Raw genomic sequence first — 8503 nt, 5'->3', positions numbered from 1 at the left:
TTCGCTAAAATTCTGCCGAGCGCAGCGAAGGCGGCCTCCATTGGCTAGAGCATAATTATGTTTTAGACACATTGTATGTGGACTACACATCGTACTTAAAAGCACCGTTCAAAATTTATTTTGCCCCCATTTTCAAAACAGAAGCCGCGGAACGCCACGTTACTCAAGGTACGCTGCGTGTATGCATGTTAGTTAACATTAGTAGCTAGCAAGACACACATACACAGATAGTCCGAGGTTTCTGGGGCTGCTTAGGGGGTAGCTTATAACTTGCGGGATTTTATCCTGCAAGTAGGTAGCCGTGCTATGGGGATTTAGGTTCAGAGCCCTCTGGGTTCTTGGGGCTTTATCCCACCGCCCACTCTGCGCGAGAGCACATTTGGCACCTGGTCCATTGACCGCAAACCCGACAGCGAACCAGTTGAGCCGGTCGTTAATGGTTATTGATGGGCACGCACATTGCGTGCGTGCAGTTGGTCAGGAGGGGTACCGTAACTGGCCTCTTTTAACCGACAGATGGGATGGGGCTGTAATAGCCTATCAATAACCAGCCTTTGCAATTAACGGCCGCCTTTTGGCAAAAGGATATCGCACCTCAAGCTACAGTACTATCCGGGGGCCCAACCCTGAAGATTCGACTGCACAATTTTGCAAACTAAAACCGCTCCGGGCCTCACGGCCCGTGACTGTGGGATAAGTGATCGGAGATAACCTTGATGGGGGCAAGCAATCCCGGGTAGTACGCGTATTCCAACACACTACTCTATGAAAACCTACTGCTACGTGCGGTGTACTTAGACATTGTCTAACGCGTCACGTTTTCGTGTTCGCAGATCTATGGGTCGGAGTAAGCGAAAGAGGACGCGCGAGGAGCTCGAGGAGGCTCTGCGCGAGAATGAACTGATCAACGCGACACCCACGCAAGAGGAGAAGGAAGCACGAAAGCGACGCATGAACAAGCGCAGGAGGAAGCGATGTGACTTGAACAAAGCGCTTCAAGCCCTCAGTGTGCACCAAGAAGCTACGGCGGTTACGGAAGCTACGGAAGGTCTAGCTGATCGTATTGAAGAGCGGGAGGAAAATACAGAAGAGTCTGATCCTGTGGTACTTCAGCGCCGGTTTGCAGCTGAGATGGAGGCGGCGTACCAAGCTGAAACTATAAATATGGCTTTGTTTACAGTACCTGCCGTATCTGAAGCAGCGGTTCGTGAAGACGTCCCGGTATCGGCTGCGCAGCGGGCTAGCGACAAAAGAGCCAATAGGACACTGTCTCAGGCAGATCGCGACCGAGCACGCGACGCACAGCGAGCTCGAACGAGACGAAGTAATATGACACTGTCTCAGCGTGACCGTGCGAGGAAGAAAGACGCTGAGCGCAAGCGTATCCAAAGGGGCTAGGCTGCGCGCGGAGGAGCTTCAGGGAACGACGTGAGCAGGACAGACATCATGTGGCGTCACACAGAGAAGGGCTGACGCAAGAGCAATGTCAACACGAACGCGACCTAAAACCGTGAACAGCACGCACTTCGGCGTGGGCAGATGGAGGGGCACCAAAGGGAAACGGAACGTGAACTAGACCGACAGCGGCAGGCCATTCGAAGAGCAGGGGTGACGGAAGAAGAACGCCAGCAGGAACTCGAGCGTGTGCGCACTAGACGCCAATGCACCCGTCATGGCCATGCTCTTATTTCCCATGAAGACTTTGACGTGTCCATGATAACGGGTAACGACGTGGTGAACGGCCGACACAAGCTCCCGGCTACAGCCGTTTGCCCGATCTGCAATGCTTGGAAGTGGCCTGGCGAGTCTGCGACATCATACTGTCTGGCAGGCAGGGTAAGGCTACCTCCACTACACCCCGCGCCGCGGAAGCTGCTTCAGCTGTACGAAGACCCCGAGTTTCGCCGTCAAATCCGTGCCTACAATCAAGCTTTTGCATTTACGTCGATTGGTGCTTCGTGCTCAAACCGATCGTTTCAAAATGTGCATCAAGACGAGAGCGTTGCGGGTACACACGGGGTGTACACATATCGCATTCAAGGGGCTATGGGGCACTACCTAGGGTCTCTCCTCCCCCACATAGACCGTCGGACAGGCGCGCGGGTAGCACCCAAGTTTGCGCAGATCTACATTGTGGATCCAGACATGCAACACCGCGCGGAGCGACGTCTTGGTATATTCGCGGATTTGGATCGTGTTGCACTACTAGACATCGAGAAAATGATGGCAGAGCACAACCCATTAGCGCAACGGTTCCTTCACTTTGGGCAGCAGGTGCGTCAACACAACACGGAGGCTCCAGTAGACTTGGTGTTCCGTCTGCACGACAACTCCTCGCGACCGAGGACGCATAACCGCCCCACTGTGTCTGAAGTGGCTGCGACTCTCATTGAGGATGGCAACGTGGCTCAGCCTCGGGATCTACTTCTCTTTACACGCGATCAAAGGCTGCTACGTTTGTATGAGACTCACGCCGATTACGATCCACTCCAATACCCGCTTCTCCTTCCATATGGAGAGAAGGGCTGGACCTACACAGACGAGTTCGCGAATGGTGCTGAGTATCGAAACAAGAAGGCGATGTCGCTTCGTGTACACGTTGCGTTCCGCCTTCATCAGAAAGTGGATGATCAGTCCGCTCTCCACCAAGGTGGGCGTCTATTTCAACAGTGGTGTGTAGATCAGCGTGCAAAATGTGAGCAAGAACAGCTTCGCTGGGTGGCCGACAATCAGAAAACACTTCGCGCCGATCAATACAGGGGTGTTCAAGACGCCTTGCTCAATGAGGATACTTTGGCTCTGGCGGAAGGAGAAGTGCTGCTGTCGGAATATGACCGGGCCCAGAACAGATTGGTGCACCCGGACCGGGACGGATGCAGCAGAGGACGACCAACCCACTTTCTTAATCAGGTTGGCAAGCGTATCATACTACCGGCTTCGCACCTGGGTAGCCCGCGGTCCATGTACAAGTCGTATCAAGATTCGATGGCAATTGTTCGGGAGTATGGACGGCCCGACGTCTTCCTGACTGAAACGTGCAACCCCAAATGGGACGAGATTCTTGAAGCGTTACCTTCCGAGACCCAGACAGCTCAAGATCGACCAGACATCGTGGCTCGCGTGTGGCAGCAGAAATTGCAAGCGACGCTCGATGATTTAAACCAAGGCGTTCTGGGGCGAGTACGCGCGCGGATTTACGTTGTCGAGTTTCAAAAACGAGGGCTCCCCCACGCTCACGTACTGATAATTTCGGCTGACGAAGACAAACCTCGAACCCGCGAGATCGTAGACAAGATGGTATGCGCTGAGATCCCAGATAAGGATAAAACCATCAGCTGTATGAGACGGTCATGTCATGCATGCTCCATGGTCCATGCGGGCCTGCAAATCCTTCCTGCGCGTGTATGAAGGACGGCAAGTGCACCAAAGGATATCCAAAGCCCTTAGCAGAAGTTACACAAGCCAATGCCAACGGATATCCAGTGTACAGACGACGTCGACGGCAAGAAGGTGTTCTAAAGTTCAAAGGCAGAGAATACGGCAATGCTACGATCAACCAGTGGGTTGTACCGTACTACCCGTACTTATCCCAGAAGTACAACTGCCACATCAACGTCGAAGTGTGCACGGATATTACTGCGGTTAAATACCTGTACAAGTATGTGTACAAAGGACCCGACATGGCTATACTCACTGTGGAAGAAGTCCGAGGAGGGCAGCAGAGTGCGCGTCAAGAACCAAATGAGATTCTACGTTTCTTGAGCGCCCGGTACATTTCTCCGGTGGAAGCTTGCATGCGCCTGCTCGATTTCACAATTCAGGGGAGAACCCATGCGGTGACACAGCTAACTGTTCATCTCGAGTCAGGTCAGACAATTTGCTTTCGCGAGACGGAAAACCCGGAGGCGGTTATGAACGGGGTAGTCACACGATGCTGACCAGATTCTTTGAGTTGTGTGCGAGTGAAGAGCCTCAGAATCATATTGCCAGGACGATGCTGTATCAGGATATCCCCAAAGAGTTGTGCTGGAAAGCGCCGGAGAAAGGGCAACCAAAAAGGTGGGTTCGCAGGAAACAGTATCAAGCTGCGGTTGGTCGCATGATTCATGTGTCTCCTCGAGACATGGAGCGGTTCTATCTTCGGCTACTGCTCTGTCAGCGTAGAGGTTTAACGTCGTTTGAAGACTTGAGAACGGTTAACGGGATTGTCTGCCCAACATTTTAAATTGCGGCGCGGGAGGCTGGCTACTTAGAGAATGACAACGAGTGGGTTTCGTGTTTGAGGGAAGCGGCTGAGTTCCAAATGCCGTATCAACTACGCCAGCTCTTCGTCACCATTCGGGTGTATTCAGCTCCAGCAAATGTTGGTGTTCTATGGGATCGGTTTTTCGCGGATCTTTCCCAAGACTTCGCACGCAAACATCAGGCTTTGAGGGACCCCTTTAAGTCGGCGTTGGTCGAATTTGAAACGCTGATGAGCATTCAAGAACTACCTCAAGCGAGTGGGTATGCGGTAGCTGACTTCGACGAGCTTCCTCAGTTGGGGTCGTTCCCAACATTTATTCGTGAAGCGCTTCGCCAAAACGGATTACTACGACGTGAGCTCACTGGATACGATGCGTCAGCTTTGGAGGCAATTGTAAGCACAGAAGATCAGCTAAACGAAAGTCAGCGGGTGGTTTACGACCAGATTATTGAAGCGGTTGAATGCCCGGAGGAAGGCAAGAAACTATTTTTTGTCGATGGCCCGGGTGGTACTGGAAAATCTACACTGCTTCGAAACATACTGGCCAAAGTCAGACTCTCGGGGAAAATCGCCATCGCTGTGGCGTCTAGCGGTATTGCCTCGCTCTTGCTCATGGGTGGTAGGACAGCTCATTCTACATTCAAGATCCCTTTGAAATTGAACGAGAGCTCGACGTGCGGTATCAGGAAGAACTCCCATATTCAGGAGTTGATCAAGCATGCAAGTTTAATTATTTGGGACGAAGCACCTATGGCCCATCGCCACGCATTCGAGGCAGTAGACAGAACACTGCGGGACATACTTGACAACGATACCGAGCCTTTTGGGGGGAAAGTGTTTGTACTTTCGGGAGATTTCCGCCAGATTCTTCCGGTCGTTAAGAATGGAACACCCGTCGAGACAATTGACGCTTGCCTCAAGTCGTCTAGGCTGTGGCCCCAATTCCAGACGTTCCGTCTTACGGAAAACATGCGAGTGCGCACAGCTGATACTGCAGACACTGCTGAGGAAATGGCTGCGTTCTCCGAGTTCCTGCTGCACGTTGGGGAGGGAAGGCATGATGTAAACCCTTCCCTAGGAAAGGATTACATGAAGATCCCGCGCGATATGCTGATTGAGAATCCACCTGTGCCTGAGGATGAGGACCAGGAAATTCGTCCTGGCGTTATTCCAAGAGGCATGGATCGGATCATCGACGAGATGTATGGCGAGATTAACAACCCCGAGGTTGCTACCAATGAGTATTTCGCTAACCGTACGATCCTCACGACCACGAACGCAATCGTGCACCGCATCAATGAAGCGGTGACCGATCGATTAACTGGACAGGCGCGGGAATACATGTCTTCTGACTCTGTACAAGACGACGGTGACGGCAATTTCTTCGAGCAGGAGGTACTCCACTCGATGAATATCAGTGGAATGCCTCCCCACAAATTGACCCTCAAGGTAGGAATGCCTATCATGATGATGCGGAACCTGAATCCGATCTAGGGCTGTGCAACGGAACACGGCTTCGAATTGTGGCCCTTAAGCCACATGTCATCCACACCACAATCATGACCGGTGAGCGACAAGGGCAACATGTGTTGATTCCCCGCATTGTTTTCATCAGTGACGGAGACTTTCGGAGCTTTCCGTTTCATTTGAGACGCAAGCAGTTTCCTGTCCAACCGGCCTTTGCGATGACGATTAACAAGGCGCAAGGACAAACGGTGCAGTACTTGGCGCTGTATCTTGCTACGCCTTGCTTCTCCCACGGGCAGCTGTACGTTGCGATGTCGCGAGTTACTTCAAGATCAAAATTTAAGGCGCTGGTCGAGTACCCAAAGCTGGAGCAGGAGGATGGGGTCTACACCCAGAACATTGTCTACAGGCAGATCTATGGTTCGGAGTAGGAATGTTCAATTTCATATGCATTTAATAATCACGTTTACATAAAACATGTTTACGCCGGAGCGCAGCGAAGGCGTGAGCCCATTTCCCCTTGGACTAAAACCTGCCACCTCCGCCGCGTAGCGGCGGCGAACGGCTAGTCTTAAACATCTACTGCAGCAACCTGTCTGTCCGTCACACTAAATTGTCGTGCCTGTCACGCTTTTCCGGACAAATCATTGGATAAAATAATTTAAATATTTCTACTGGCTGCCGAGCGCAGCGAAGGTGGCTTCAATTGGTTAAAACTAGAATGTGTAGTTGACATCAATAAATGCATGTGTTTCCCAGTTTACATATGGGGATTTGCACAAAGCTAATACATTATCCGAAGGCGGGATCGTTTTAATATTTTATACTTTATCATAATGCATTAATATTTGAGTACTAAACGGAGGGCAGGGTGCTTAGCGTATACGTAAGCATGCGTGTTTCCGAGGACATGGTTTAAGTATACTAAATACTCTGTACTCAGTAGGATATGCGAGTTACACTGACTAAAATGATAATTTCAATTTTTTTATTGTAAAGATATTAGCATTATTAATAATAAGTTATCTGAGTGGGTTTCTGGTATTGCTAAATCGTACATGTTACATGTACAGCAGTAGCCGGTCGTGTGGGCTTGCCATAAGAACAAAGCTGTGCTTATAATGTTGTCACTAGATCCACAAAAATAGATAGCTTAGATTGACGTGGAAAAGAAGTAATATGTGCTGATGACAATTACTACTGTATTGTTTCCTAAGCGTTTATGTAGACAACATAATTCTGATACTTCTTAATAGGCAGACGCGTTGCCGACAAGGCGTAGAATGAGGTTTTACATGCATCGGTAAAGATAGCAACACAACATGAGAGGTGTAAATTATGGTTATTATAAGTAGGCCCGTAAAGAAACGTTAATCAACTTAGAGCCTAATCTACGTTTAACCCTGGAATCATCGTTTAAGTATCAAATAAAAATACCGCCGTCAACAAAAGGCGTCGTGCGACGCATCGTTATATCCAAAGGCTACAGTATAACCATAACAGGCACAGATGTGTCTAATGACTAATTCTGAATCAGCACAAAATGAACACACTTCAATGCATAAGAAAATGCTACAGCCTGAATATTTTTATTAAATATTCAAACTGTTACACTTTTAGTTTTCTTTCAAAGTAGCGAGTTTGGTATGCGAAGTGGTTAATAGTCAGTTTATTACAAGCTTAACCAGGCAGTACAAGCGAGTATTTGATGCAAGCTGGACAGATGTTCTTTGCATTGTTGCAATCTAGGTTTCAGAAACGGCCCGTGAAATCGATCACGACGCTAAACTAAATATATTATTTAGCGTTTTTAGACTGAAGTGCAGGTGCTTCTGGGTGGAAGATTAAGGTACAGTGATCGCCAACAACAACAAAGAGACTTTGCCAAGATCACTAGCGTAATCGTTTATGAGCATGGTAAGTATGATGCTAGGGTCTCAGTCTTTTGTACCGGTAGAAATATTTACACGGCTTACTGGGAGCTCAGCAATTTGTAGCAAAAGAAACGCAGATTTATGAAATTAAAGAAGTCGATTTAGGCACATGGGGGACTCAGAGGATTTGGAGTAATTATCCCGCCAAAGCGAAGCGAAGGCGGGAAGGCAAAAATCTAGAGTAAAACCTAAATTACCGCCGCGTAGCGGCGGCGCTCGGCTAGTTTGGGAGCAACTCGAACACCTAAATTGTCGTGCTGTCACGATTTTCCGGACAAATCATTGGACAAAAATTCTAAGATGTCCGAGCGCAGCGAAGTCGGCTCCAATTGGTTCAAACTGGATCGGGTAGCTTACATTAGTAAAATTATGGGTATTAATACATGACGTGCTACTAATAATAAACGTTTTTGTATTTTTTTAGCTTTCATTGAGTTTGGTAAAAGAAGTGATCAGTCATTAGTTACTTACAAGCTCAAATAGGCAGTACAAGCGATAAGTAGTGCAAGCTGGACAGGCCATTACTATATCTTTTGCGTTGATGTGAATTAAGTTTCGTAGCGGTTCAGAAATGGCCCGTGATATCGAGCACGATGCTTAACTAACCATATTGGGTAGCATTTGTATAAATGTGATTTGAAGTGCAGGTGGTTTAGTTATAGCCAACAATAAAAAAGAGATTGTACCATAATCTTGACTAAAAATCATCCGAATTAATTGATTTTAGTCATGTTGACCCAAACGTAACAAAATCGATGTTGGCACAGGGGTTAGGCTTTTTTAATTATCCCGCCGAAGGCGAGAAGGCCAAAACTAAATCTAAACTACCGCCGGCGAGAGGCTAGTTTGAGAATAA

The sequence above is a fragment of the Phytophthora infestans genome, genomic scaffold, assembly GCF_000142945.1.
Source record: "Phytophthora infestans T30-4 supercont1.27 genomic scaffold, whole genome shotgun sequence".
Lineage (NCBI taxonomy): Eukaryota > Oomycota > Peronosporomycetes > Peronosporales > Peronosporaceae > Phytophthora > Phytophthora infestans.
The sequence above is the reverse complement of the archived record's forward strand: the minus strand, read 5'-3'. Positions refer to the sequence as shown.